This window comes from Podarcis tiliguerta (assembly GCF_965153285.1).
Source record: "Podarcis tiliguerta genome assembly, chromosome: 14".
Taxonomy (NCBI): domain Eukaryota; kingdom Metazoa; phylum Chordata; class Lepidosauria; order Squamata; family Lacertidae; genus Podarcis; species Podarcis tiliguerta.
The window spans coordinates 22,666,064-22,680,601 of NC_139547.1; positions in this window are offsets into that span (position 1 = coordinate 22,666,064).

Below are 14,538 nucleotides of genomic sequence, written 5' to 3' on the forward strand. Positions count from 1 at the left end.
TCATTTAATGTCAGCCTATGTTCATTTCCCTTCTGATCAGAGAGGAGCAAAGACCTGCCCTCTGTGAGCCAGCCCAGTGGTGTCTGATTTCCCATTGGGCTATATATTTAATAAAGAGATACCATGTCGTTTGAAGCTTTCCTTGTGTCTTAAAAAAATTGTTCCCGCCTTTCACCTCTTGCGCCAGCTTTTCCATGAATGCAATTGTTCACTGGTACCATTCAAATAGCAAACAGTCTCCTAAATTCTTCCACCTTCTAGGTACAGTGGTACCTTGGTTTAAGAACAGTCCAGTTTAAGAACAATTCGGTTTACAAACTCCGCAAAACCGGAAGTAGTGTCCCAGTTTGAGAACTTTACCTTGGTCTAAGAATGGAATCCGAACGGTGGAAAGGCACTGGCAGTGGGAGGCCTCATTAGGGAAAGAGCGCCTCGGTTTAAGAATGGTTTCAGTTTAAGAATGGACTTCCAGAACTGATTAAGTTCGTAAACTGAGGTACTACTGTATTGTCAAGCAATAGTAAGAGCTTTATTAGGTCCTTATTTGTAACATGTTGACTTCCTTCATCAAATATGGATAACAGCATCATCATCATGGGATATAAGTCTAATAGCTGACCTGCAATAAGTTCCATTTTGTAAAAGGTGTGTCCCCCCCCAAATTCCTGGATCTTCTTGCATGACCACCAGAAGAAGGACTCAGGCTAACTAAGAAAAATACTTTGGGTGTTAGCAGGGCCAGTTGAGGGACATGGCTTGGGAAGATTTCTGAGGGCCAGCTAAAAAGTCCAGAGGGATGCATTTGCCCCCCCCCCCACCTGAGGTTCTGTACCCCTGCATTTGAGTCACAGCACGGCCTTAGGTGGTACTTATCTACAATGTCACTGTTGTCTTCTTGTTGATAATAAGGGGGGGGGGACAGAGAATGTGTGCATGGATGTGTTGATGTGTGTGTGTGTGAGAGAGGGGAGGGGTAGAGATAAAGGAAGGAACTAAGGAACTCCTGAGTTTCCTGGCACACATTCTGAAAAACACTGCACCAGACCTGCAAGGGCTGCGTGGGCATGAGAGCAAAGCACTTGAAATGTAAACGCTGGCGTTAAGGCACTTTACACCATTAAAAAGCAGTTTAAACCACCCTGGTGTGTTCATTCCACCTCCCAGCTGAACGAGAGGGGATTTTTTTTTTTTTAAAGAGCGAACACTTTTCCTAGTGGGAGGGTGGCAGTGATTGTTCAGTAATCTTTGCCGGGGGAGCGTGTATTAAAGATCACAGTTATTTGAGTCACATTTGTCAAGGTTCCTAGTGAGGTTCCCTACTGAGCCCTTCAACTCAGATTGCCATTGAGATGCCTCTTGCTTCAGATCCCCCCCCCCTTTCTCTCAATTTGGTCTTTGTTTGTTGGGAAACTCGCTGCTCTTAGCACCCTGCGTCTGAGCTGGTTGATGTTCTCCCTCGCTCCTCGAGGATGGTCTTGCCTTGAGTCTCCCCCTAAGGAGGGGATTTCGCTTCTCTCTCTGCACGAGAGGCACTCCTCCTCTTTAAACTTCCTTGGAGGCCTATCATTTTTCTGTGGGTGCCCAAGACTGCCTTCCTCCTGTGAAATGTTTTATGATATAAAAAGGGATCAGAGGCAGCATTTGCATAGGCAGGAAACACTTCAGTTAACAGTCTTTGATGTGCTGAAGAAGGCAGGAGAGCTCTTCCTTACCCATTCAAATGCAAGGAGTCTGTGGGTATTTCCAGAAGAAGGCTGCTGCTTTGTGAGAGGGCTGGAGTCACATATCAGCGAATTCAGGTTCTGCAATTAAAGCTGTTTTGGAGCTCCTGAGCAAAAAGCCTGCTTCCCCACATGATCAGACTTTTTGGTGATAAGGGAAGTAATGGGAAAAGGCACTGAAAAAGTGTCTGATAGAGCTTGATTTAAATTCCCTGCAAATAAATCAGGATGAATCCTCACTCATCTGGAAGCAACTTGCGTAATCTTTTCACTTACGGGCACACTCCAATTGCATGCCGTTCTATGGGATCAGGAAGGGGGGAAGAAAGTTGATTCAGTTCATGTTTAAAGGTGAACATTCCAAATCTGCCCTTTTCAAAACAAGATGTGAACCAAAACACAGCCATCCTTTGAATTTTCACTTGTCTGAATTTTGCAAGGCCGTTCTCTAGCCGAATAGCATGTACCGTGCAAACATGTACATACTATGGTAAAGGTGTGAAAATAGCATACAAACAGATACATTATATTAGGGGGGAATTGCTTGCAGAAATGTGTACGTGAAACCTGCATACAAAAATACCAGGAGGAATTCACATGAAAATGCTGTGAATTTTTGTGAAGGTTTTCTTGTTCTTTTAATCACAAATTGCTGCTGAAATTTAGAGAACTGGGTTTAAGGTTGGAAAATTGTGAAACCTGGAGAACTGAAAACGATGGATTTGGGGATGTTGCCACCCCTCCCCACTGCTGTACCTTGGAAGTGTTGCCAGGATGCAGCCATCGGAGTGGCGTTTTCTGACCTTGCTAATTTTAGTGCCATCAACTAGACCAGTTGTATGTGATGAAATGCACATGTGTTGTACATGCACACACATGCACACCCACACTTCTGGTGCTCATGTGCAATACAGGGTGGCCCCCACCAATGTATTGTGGGGGCTGAGCTCCCTGTTAAACAATACCAAGGGGGCTGAAGACACCACAGCCCTAAGCAGTTGGTGCTTATGTTACTGTGCTGGTCTCAAGGGTTAACCATGCGGCGAGGTCCGAGTCCAGTCCGAGGTCAAGGGTGCGGTATGGAGGCTGTCTGTCAAAGCTGAAGCTGGGTCCAAGGCACCTGAGAATCCAGCACAGGTGAGGACCCTTCAGGCTCAAGCCCCAGCCCCGGCTTAGCTGGTTCTGGAGGCGGGGATTCCTGTGCAGGCTGGGATTCCTCAGGTTCAGCCTCCAAGTCCGAATCCCAGGCCATCACAGTTACCCAACCACACGTGTGACCCCAGATGCATATGAAATGCTTATAAAACGCATACAACTAAATGCAATTTTGTGTGTGTGTGTTTGGTTTTAATCCACAACTAGAGGAATGGATTGGATCTACATATGAATGTGTGCCAAGTGAACATGGCATAGACAACAGCAGATTCCCCCACCCATCCCTAGCACCTAGGAGTTTGCATCTGCACTGCACTTGCCAGAGCACCTCAGCAATTGTCTCATGGAAACCCGAACTCTCGTTTCATGAGGTCTAGCGATCTGACCTTTGAAGCAGGAATTCAACAAGCAGTAGTCCAAGAGAAGTGAGGTGAGGAAAACACTCCCTTGGTGCCAGGAGGCAATAAATGACCTGCCGGGGTGGGTGGGTGGCGGGCAGAATTCATGCAGAGCAGTGTGCAAAGCCAGCAGTGAACCCTGAAAAAATAATGTTGTGCCTGGTCTGGGCTTCTGTTTCCCTACAGACTTGGAAGTTTGGCACGGTTTGATCAGATTCATCGGGAGGCCTTTTGGTGATTTTGACAATCGAGTCTGGGATACGTTTCAAGCGAAGCTTGGCAAAGGAAAACAGAGCTTTGGGAGGAAGCCACGAGAGCGTCAAGTCTCATTTTGGCGGTTCCTTTTGGACCAAATGTCCAGTTAGCTTCGGTGCTGTCCAAGCGTTGGCAGGTCCGCTCCAGTAGCCTTTGAATTTCTTGAACCGAGAAAGTGGGAGATGTGAAACTCACTATTATAAAACATAACAACAATGCAAAGTAATACAGATTTAGGCTCGAATAGAGTATGGTAGATGTTTCAGCAACCAGAGAGAAAGCCCCTTTTATGAACCAGATGATGGACAAGGCAACATTTATCTTGCAACAGAGATCCCAAATAAAGCTGCTGTACACTCCCTAAGATCATTGGTCCAATCTGCTTGGCACCGGTTCTCCTGCTTCTAAAGACTCCTTCCAAGCCCGGCTGAATCAGAAGAAGGATTGCATGCAGGGCCACTCCCAGCAGCACTCTTACAAGAAGTATGGGAAGGGCCAAAGCTCTGCAGCACAGCACTGCTTTGAACGCAGAAGGTCCCAGGTTCAATCCCCGACATCTCCAGGTAGGGCTCTCTGCTTGAAACTCTGGAAAGATGCTCCTGGTCAGTGGGAACAAAACTGAGCTAAATGGAGAGCATCCAGGCAAGCAAAGGAGCATTATCAGAGTCCAAGGACACATTCCAGCCAGGCAAAAATGCTCAAGGAGGAGGGTGCAAAGCAGTAAGGGATGTGGCCTGGACAGAGTTTTGAGGGCCACAGAGGGAGGCACAGAGGGCCACATCTGGCTCCCAGGTCTGGGGTTCTCCATCCCTGCTCCATAGTCTTCCTTCCTTCTCTTTCTCCTTCTTTGCTTACTTTTTTCTTTTTTGCATATATTTAAAACTCTAACCCGATGAAGAAAAATTCAGAGCACTCTTTGGAGAATGGTGCAACCAAGGTGTTGTGTTGTGTTGTGTTTTGTGTGTGTGTGTGTGTGTGAGAGAGAGAGAGAGAGAGAGAGAGAAGAGGGAGGATTGCTGAAGAACGTTGCTTGTGGAAATATCATAACACGATATTATGCACCTGCCTCCGCAAGTTAGTATCATGAGGAATAATAGCCTTGTGATGCCATGCAGCAGGTGTTAATTCCTTTCCTCCCCTCATCCCCTCCTTCCCTCCCTCCTAGAGCCTAAGGCTGCTACAAAATGACTTGCCGTTTTTATTAGGCAGAAATCTACGCTTTAGGAGGTGAAGCGTCTTATGAGTCTTATGAGTATGTTTCCAAAGGAGAGCTGGAAGGAAGGAAAGAAAGAAAGACTTCTGGTTTAGCAAAGAGAGTTGATAATCTACCAAGGCAACTGCCACCTGAAGACGAATCCACAGGTCCCGGGCATAGGGAACTTTTTTTCCACGCTGAGGGCCACATTCTCCTCTGGGAAACCTTCAAAGGGCTGGATGTCAGGGGTGGAAGGGGGCCAGAGGCAAAAGTTGTCAGAGGAACTGTGGTCAATGTTATTTAGTACCGTGGGCTAGTTTTTATGCTCTCCTTATCCTGGTGAGTGTTATCAGAGTTCAAGGACACATTCCAGCCAGGCAAAGTCAAGGGGTTGCAAAGCAAGGAGGCGAGCAATGTGGCTCAGGAGGGCGTGTGGCCTGGAAAGACCTGAGGGTCAGATAGAGAGGCCTGGAGGGCTGCATTTGGCCCCTGGGCTTCAGCTTCCCTATCAGTGGTACACAAAATGGAAAGCAGGGCCGGCCCTATCATTAAGCAGGGTGAGGCAGTTGCCTCAGGTAATAGATGTGGCTGACTTTCCACATGTTGGAGGGTAGAGCTGTATGTGCCCCACTCAGGCTGTCACCCATCTATGCACCCTATGGGAAGGCAAAAGCAATCAAAGAAGAACGCTGCTGGCTCAGACCAAAGACCCATCTAGTCAAGGACTCATGGTAGCCAACAGGCACACATGCCTACAGGAAGCCCAAAGCAAGCAGGACGTGAGCACAGAGGAGCTCTCCTTACTTGCACCTCCTAGGAATTCAGAGGAATACTGCATCTGATACGGGGTCTTCCTACAGTTTACGTGGGGTCTCTGTTTGTCTCTTATGAGTGACACTGATTGTGTCCATGCTTCCTGGCAACTAGAGTACAGGGGTGGAGAACCTGTCTAGCTGTTCTTGGACTCCAAATCCCACCAGCCCCAGCCAGCATGGCCAATGATCAGGGATGGTGCGTGTTGCAGTTTTGCACCATCAGCTGTACCATAGGCTCCTCCATCACTCCTTAAGTATTTCTAGAAGACCCCATTCACTGGGATTATTTGGTACAGGATTGTTTAGCTATAGTCATTTTTGAGGATCAAAGGCATGGACGCACCTGTATCCTAGAAGTACAGAGAGGGCTCACATGGATGCAAAAATTGTCTGGTCAATGATGGAGAGCAAGTACAGTGTAGTGGTTAGAGTGTTGGACTAGGACCTGGAAAACCTGGGTTCAAATCCCCAAGCGGCCTTGAAACTCACTGGGTGACCTGGTGGCAGCTGCTGTCTCTCATTGTAACATGCCTCACAGGGTTGTTGTGGAAATTAAATGAGGAGTGGGAAATCTTTATATACCACTTTGAGCTCCTTACATAAAAAGGTGGGATATAAATCAAATAAATAAATAAATAAGAATGGTCCTGTGTCCTATCATAGAGAAGACAGTCCTCTATTTGAATGAGTTTCAGATGGCTGTCCCCTGATTGATGCTGTTCTCCCTATGAAGCCGTATCAGTCTATAAAAACAGCAATACGATCCTATTATAACCAGACAAATAAACCAGAGGCTAAAATAGGGGGGGGGGGCAGCACCTGACCCAGCTGTTCTAACTCAACAGCCAAATGTTACATTCTTAAAAAATGCATAAATCATGTAAAATATGTAAAAGTAAGGTGTTGGTTTTTTAAAATGCAACTCTATGTATAAAGGTAAAGGTAAAGGTACCCCTGCCCATACGGGCCAGTCTTGACAGACTCTAGGGTTGTGCGCCCATCTCACTCAAGAGGCCGGGGGCCAGCGCTGTCCGGAGCCACTTCCGGGTCATGTGGCCAACGTGACACCGCTGCTTTGGCGAGCCAGAGCCTTTGCACTTCCATTTCTTAGGTGTGTACACTTGTCATCTTTGAACTGTACCCCCAAGAAATCCGCAGTTAGGTACACAACAAAGGTGTGCTTAGAAACAGGCACACACACACCTGCCTTCATTTCAGACATGAAAATAGGCACATATAAGGGCCGCTGTCTTTCTGATGCCTGGGATCCCTGCCCGATTCAGCACATTACCCTTTGCTGAAGGGCCCCACTCTGACTTCCATCTGCTCCATTCATTCATCCTACGGTTGCTGACCCTCCATTAATTTTAAAGCCAAGGTGATGTTTGCTGTAAATAACCAGGCCCGTTACCCGGAGTTTGAAGTGAGCCTCAGCAATATTTGAAATGGGAGGTTACAGAGCACCTTAACATATCATGGATGCACTCTGCGGACCACTTGCAGATTTAGGCTGCAATCCTGTACCTAGTAGACCTTTGGGCAATTGAACTCAGTGGGGCTTACTCCTGAGTAGGCATGGGGGAGGAATCCATTTCAGTTTGCATTTAGAGGTGAACTCACTTAACCCACACTTTCTGAAACAGCAAATGAGCAACACATATCCTAATTCACATATCTCTGAATTTTGCAACGCAGTTCTCCAGCTGAATAATGTGTGTAAAAATGCATATGGTGGGGTAAAGTGTGCGGGAAAATGTATATATTGGTGGAAATGCATTATATCAGGGGAAATTGCAACTTTGTTTTTTACTTATCGCGGTTATTAATATTGTTTTTTTAAAAAAACAGATCTTTCAGTGTATGACTATGTTGAATATATTACTTTCTAAACCACTCTGATGGTGAGGACGAATTAAAATGAAAATAATAAATAATGAACCAGCTTGATTTCCTCGTAAGTCCACAAGCCAAGCTATTTGTTTCTTTTTGTGCAGAAGTTTTTCTTTAAATTTTGGTGTGCGGGTGTTAAATTCCATGTGCGGGCAGTAGATGGCGGTAAGGTATAATAAAAATCATGATTCTGCAGAGAGTTGTTTTTATTTTAAGTTGGTGAACAGACTTGAAGTAAGTCACTGATTTCTTTTGAGTTTCTGTAAGTTGATGGTGAGGTCTGGAGTCTAAGTGGTAGTGGTGGCCAAAAGATCTTGGTCAACACAGATCAGGAAAACATTTCCATAGGTAGTGAAGGTAGTTAAAAATGAATTTGCATTATTTTTTATAAAAGTGTCAATTTAATCAGTTTCCTGACTATATATATATATATATATCTCAAAGTGTATCCCAGATAAGGCACATGAAAGATGCAAATTTCCATAAAACCTTCACTTTTAAAAACAGAAACACCTCCTGGGAATTCCTACATAGATATGAATATGGATGGGGGGGAAATCTTGATTACCCAAGGCAGTATCTTAGTATCTTAGCACAAAATATTTAAGGAACACATCCTAAATGCAGTTTATATAAAAAGTAATTTATTCACTTAACAAGGAAGGCACGCTTCTTGTGCGTGTGTGTATGTTAAAGAGTTCTTTCTTTGGCTATTAACAGTGTGAAATGGCACTACATTTATAAAAGACACACCTCCGAAACTTTTGCGATGGAAATTTTCTCCAAGGATGACCAGACTATTTGGGAGGTGTAGATAACTCAATAGTGAGTCCAGGTGTGAGATGGCCAGCCTTAGGTTGCAGATTTTGGGGTACTATTAATGAGGAGCAAATGGTCAGTTATTTAGCATACTATCAAAGTCCTGCCACTGAGATATGTGTTTTGTTATTATATTCCCAAATTACAGGGTGTGCATCATTCAGGAATGGTGGGGTAGCATCTGGTTTAAGAATGCTAACCTACCCAATTCACGCTTCCTGAAATGTGAACCAAAACGCAGAGATCCCGCCGAAGTGTCGCTTTTCACATTTTTGCTGCGCAGTTCTCCAAGCAAAATGCATGCACAAAAACGGGGAAACACTGTACACAAAAATGCAAGTATTGGTGAAAATAACCTACATATTAGGGAAAATAAGCAGCCTGCAAAAACCTGTACATTAGGCAAAATTGCATGTGAAATGTGTATGTTAGGAGAAATATGCAGTAAAATGCTGGTGTGTGTGTGAACACACACACACACACACACACACACACACACAAATCTTAAATGGATATGGAGATGCAGCAAACTTAAAACTGGATATGCTGTACTGACTTGGAGAGAAGGGCAAGGTGACTTGGGAGAAGCCGGGCGGAATACAATCTTTGGAATTTGTTTGCTTGGGCCCTTCAAAGACCTGGTGGATAAAAGTTACATTTCAAGAGCTTTATTTCTAGATGCCTTTTCTAAAAAGAAAGAAAGCTGAGAAAGAATCGTCAGTTTGGAATTCTTTCCCTCCTCTATCTGTCCTTGGGGATCAAGACACACGAGAGAATGACAAAAAGAGAGAGAAAGTGATACTGAGAATAAGCAACAGTTCCAGCTTTGCATGCTGACCGAAAAGATGACTATAAACACAGGATTGGATATTCTGAAGAAGAAAGATGTTAACGGGGTTGCAAAATTAAGCTGCAAGACAAAGCAAATACAAAACGTTTCATGCCTGTGTTTTACACATAAGGCACCCTCCTGCCAATGAACAGGGATGGTCAAGAATTAGGGGTGGGCAAATTTGTCAATTTCTGCTTTTCTCCGTTTATTGTTTCTCCAGTCTTAAATTTGGTTCTTCACATTTTCATATGCTTGCAGTTTTTCTTTTAATGTTGTCATAAAAATTCACCAGCATTTTACTGTGGATGTTCATGTGCATTTTGGCCTATTATACAGAATATATATATATATATATATATATATATATATGCCAAGCAAATTCCCCCTAGCATGTATATATTTTTACCCACGTTACAAGGGGCTCTGCACTGCAATTCGGACATGGGCAGACTTTGAAGGATGGTTGGGTTTCGATTTGTATATTTGTGTATTGTTTTGGAAATTGTGGATCAGGTAGGTTTCTTTCCCATGCTCACGATACAACAGAGTACAGCACCTTATATTCTGTGTGCCATATGTAATAAAGCTACATGCAACACTTATATAGAGATGGGGGGGGAGTAAGAAAATGCTGAAATGTATATATACTTTTAATTATACTTTAAATGTACATCTGATGGGACCCTCAAGGAAGCAAAGACACAAACATGAAATTGCAATGTAAAATAAAATACAATCAAGTCCCAGAACTATATGGAAACTAGCAAAGCATACTTTGAAATGTTCATAAAAAGCAGCGGAGATAACAAAACACTTAGAATGAAAAGAACAACAATCACAACAATAAAAAAGAGCAACTTTCTTATCCAACATTCAGCCAACGGGTTTCAAAATGTCTGAATACTGAAAAATATCTCTCTGTTTCATTGTTGTTTTCAAATGTGCAGGGAGAGAATCTTCTAGAAACCTTCAATACAAAATGACCAACCAAGACCCGACCGAAGTGGAATTACGATTGTCTGATGTGATCGGGTGGTGAGATGATTTCACGGCACCAGTTCTTCGTAAAATTAATTGAAGGGACTGAAAATTAAAATGTTCGGGTATAGGAATATTGCTTTAGAACAGAAAATACATTTTCCTGGACATGAGACTGGCATGAATACTACCCTTACAATGAATGTCTCCTATGGATTATAACTATGGCAACCATGGGATAGCTGTATTGCTGCTGCTACATTCAAATGTTACATGCTCCCCCCTCTTTTTACTAGTTTCTCTCTTGCTCCTATATCAGACTCTCGCTGTCCACATTTATTTGCGTTAGATCAGCTTCTGATGCCGAAATAGGATGAAACGGCATGGGTATATTACATGCCGCGCGAGTCTTTGGTAGATGAGATAGCTGTGTCATGCTAGATGCAGAACGGTTTAAACTCTAGCTCTGTCAAGGGCAGAGGTCTAGCCTTTTTTTTTCTTCTTCCAGGGAACCATAGCAAAATGACACTTTTTAACTCATCCGAAGGAGAGGCAGATATTGCACAGGCAAAAATTTAAAATCACGGCAGGAGAAAGTAACCCTGTCTGCTCCACTCTCTTTGGCAGAACACACACACACACACACACACACAGAGAGAGAGAGAGAGAGAGAGAGAGAGAGAGAGCAAAGTAGAAAACATACAGTTGCCCCAGATTGCCTTTACATCTGCCTGTCTAATTATTTATTGCCTTTAATTCTCCGTCTCTCATCTTTTTCTACAAAGAGAGCCTGCCATTTGTAGTGTTTATAGGCTGTTGTTATTGCAGGTGATGAAACCATCATCCATAGGAACTTTAATGTAGACAATCTTTTTGAGCTGTGTGAGATGCCATGTCTCCAAGAAGACACAACATCGCCAGTGGGTGATGGTAAATTTTGCCTGGTTGAATAACAGGTGGGACATTTGCCATAGGGAGGAGGGGGCACGCTGCATTCCCCACTGACCTCAAGTCAATCTGGCACAGTGTGATTAAATAGAGGAAATTCCCTCTATATTTAACAATTGCTTAAAATAGTTTCACAGGGTTATTGTGGTGACACTGAAGTGGTCTTTTGCACCGGTGGAATACACTCAGTGCGGAGGACCCATCAGTAATGGCATCCTGCTGGTTTTCTGAGGATGCACCTGTTTACACAAGCTTTCCCTTGAGCTCTTGACCCAAGTCTCCTGCATTAATTGCAGTACCATTTTAATGAGATTGTCTTTTTGTACATTTTAATCACAGCCCCTCCAAGTGTCCCTATTTTCCAGGGACAGTCCCAGATTTACAGAAGCCGTCCCAGTTTCTGATTTGATCCCAGAATGTCCCGGTTTTCCTTAAGACGTCCCTATTTTCATCAGAGAAATGTTGGAGGGTATGGTAGGATGTCCCTATTTTCATCAAGAAGTTATGGAGTTATGTGACTCCCTGAGCCAAGGAGATACAACCTTTAGAAGACATCTGAAGGCAGACCTGTATAAGAAAGTTTTAAAAATGTTACTACTGGGGCAACCCAGTCAGATGGGCAGCGTATAAATAATAAGATTAGTATTATTATGGAGTAGGACGTCCCTATTTTCATCAGAAAAATGTTGGAGGGTATGTCATCACAGACATATATATATATATATATATAGAGAGAGAGAGAGTTTTAACAGGATTTAATTTTTTTGTGTATTTTTAGTTATTCTCTATTTTAACAACGTTGGGCAATTAGTATTTCTGTTTTGTAAACCACGTAGAAGCCATCTTGCCATTAAGTGGTATATAAATTAACACCACCAGCAGCAGCAATAGTTGCAATGAGATCCTTTTACAACCTGCTTGTTTTAGCAGCTAACATTGTGAATGTTTGGTCTCTGTGTCCATAATATGGCAGGTTAAAAGATGGCAGCCTTAACCAGCTGGAATCTGATGCCTTACAGGTGGATGTATAATTTTAGTTCAATGTATAATTTTAACTCGATTGATGGGGAGAGTGTACAATAGGCTCATAGATTTGAAAGAAAATGGCTATCAAATGTCTGAGGGGATTGCCTTTATCCAACAGCCTTTCTAACTTCTCTGCCTTTGGACAAAAGGGTGCATGCTGCTTTGGGGTGAAGAGACATTTTATTCACTGTACTAGCCAGGCCTTTTCACGGTTTCCTTTTTTTCCAAGAGTCCTTTTGGCTTTAAATCATCTCCAAATATTCAAAGCTTTCTGTGCTGAGAAAAGCAGTTACCACAGTGCAAAGTGAATATAGAGACACCCAATCCAGGCTGGCCTATTCCTACAAATTACATTCTTCTGCAAGCGTTTTAAATGTTTCCCCATACTTTTTCATGACTCCAGGTTTTTTCTTTTTTAAAAAATGTGCGCTGGTTCTTTGAGTTGACTTCAAGGCAGAGGAAAAGGCTGCAGAGTTCTGTTCTGAATAGATTTACATGGAAGTATGCTCAATTGATTTCAGCTGCAGTTACTTTTCAGTTATAGTGTGTTTAAGACTGATATATATAGATAGGTGTGTGTGTGTATAATATATGTTTGTATTTGGACTGTTTTCAAAACACGTCTCTTTTCAAAAGAATTTAAACCAATATAGCTTTCTTTGGAATCACATCCTGTTTCAAAAACGGAGGACTTTCTTGGGGGCTTAAGCTTAAGAGAGACATTTCGTACGGGGTTAAGACAGTATTGGACATCTCAGCAGATGCCAAACAAAGAATGGCCTATTCAGAGAGAAAGGGGCAACCGCTTCATCCCATTGTGAGCACGCATTACAGAGCATTTCACACTGTTTAGAAGGTCATCTTCTTTGTGGACCCCTCCAATGGGCCAGCACATCAGGATGACTTCAGGACAGAAGGCCTGACAGCCTTAACCCAGCGTTCTTTAAACTTTTTGACACTCTTAAAATCCATAAGCGGTACCTTGCCGTCTCGCTGTTGGCCGCACTGGTGGGGTGCCCATGCCTGGAACTGCAGTGGCTGAATGAGCAAACAAGATTTTCTGCATCTTAATAGCTGGTGCAATCAAGATGACACTCGTCTGCCAAAGCTTCTCCCTCCACTCCTTCTCCCTTCAATTTGTTCTCCTTGTATTTATCTAGGAGATTATAAACCCAGTTGGGCGTTCTCTTCTCTCTCTCCAAAGCCACTGAAAATAAAATGTGCAATGTCCAATCAAACAACCCTCTGGAATTCAATGGCCAAAGAGCATAATATAGTTGTATGCTGTTTTGATGGCCATGTTTCTGCCGCAAAGAATCCTGGGAACTGTAGATAGGTGAGGGATGCCGAGAATTCGGTGAGAGAACCTTAGACATCTTGGCTGAATTACAATTTTCAGAGTTCTCTGTGAGAAAGGTGTGACTATTATAACCCAACTGTTTCCAGAAGACTCTCTCTCTCTCTCTCTCTCTCTCTAAATATATAAATTATTGGGGCAACCAAATAGCAGTCCAGTGAGGGCTGAACATGCTCAGTAGTCACTGAATATAGAATGAAGTTTGGGAAACAAAAATGGAATTTGGAGTTGGAGAAAAATGTAAGAGTATTTTCAGAGAGAATAGCTGCCTGTCATATTGAACAAGACCACTTGTCTTAGAAGAGAGGATATACTGCAACATTTTATTATAGTTCCCACTGGACATTATTGTTATCATCAATAATCAATAAATACATTAATAAAGAAATACTGTTTCTTGCTGGCACCAGTTTGGCTACAATCCTGTCTGCACTCGCTACCTGAGTTTGCTATTAGACGGTATTATCAATATTTATTTAGTTGTTATTTCATAAAATTTTGATACTGCTTGATTGTAATTCCCCGTGCCCCCAAAGTTTTCTTTGTGGCTTGCCAAGCTGTGTGATTGTTACATTCTGAAGTTTGTTGTTGAGCATGTTTAAAATAATTATTTTTGGGTGGGACCAAATCCTTCTTCTCCCCATGAAATTACATATGATATTTTAATATCTTACCTACTCTGAAGTATCTACTCCGAAGTAACCCTCACTGAGTTCAGTGGCACTTACTCCCAGGTAAGTGGGTAGACGATTGTAGCCTCAAAGTGACTGCACATATTTCTTTTATTTTTATCTTTTGCAAAAAAAGAAGCATCTTCAAAGGAATAATGACATCCACCCTGCAAAGTGCAGGCGATGGTCTGAAGCATTCTGTGACTATCTCTTTGCCTTGTATGGCCAAATCCCATGCCTTTTAATAATCAGCAATGCCTATTATTTTGACTCCATATGAGCTGGCATTGTAAACTTGCCTCCCTCTCCTTCATAAAGGGGTGAATATTGAGATCATGTTGCAGTTTAGCAGGTATAGGCGCTTTCTGGTGAATTGTCAAGCTAATCTTTCCCTGCTGCAAAGGATGCCCTGTATCAACCAGCAGAAAAAGAAGTGCAACAGAGAGCATTACAGGAAAGACTGTTTGTTTCTGTAATT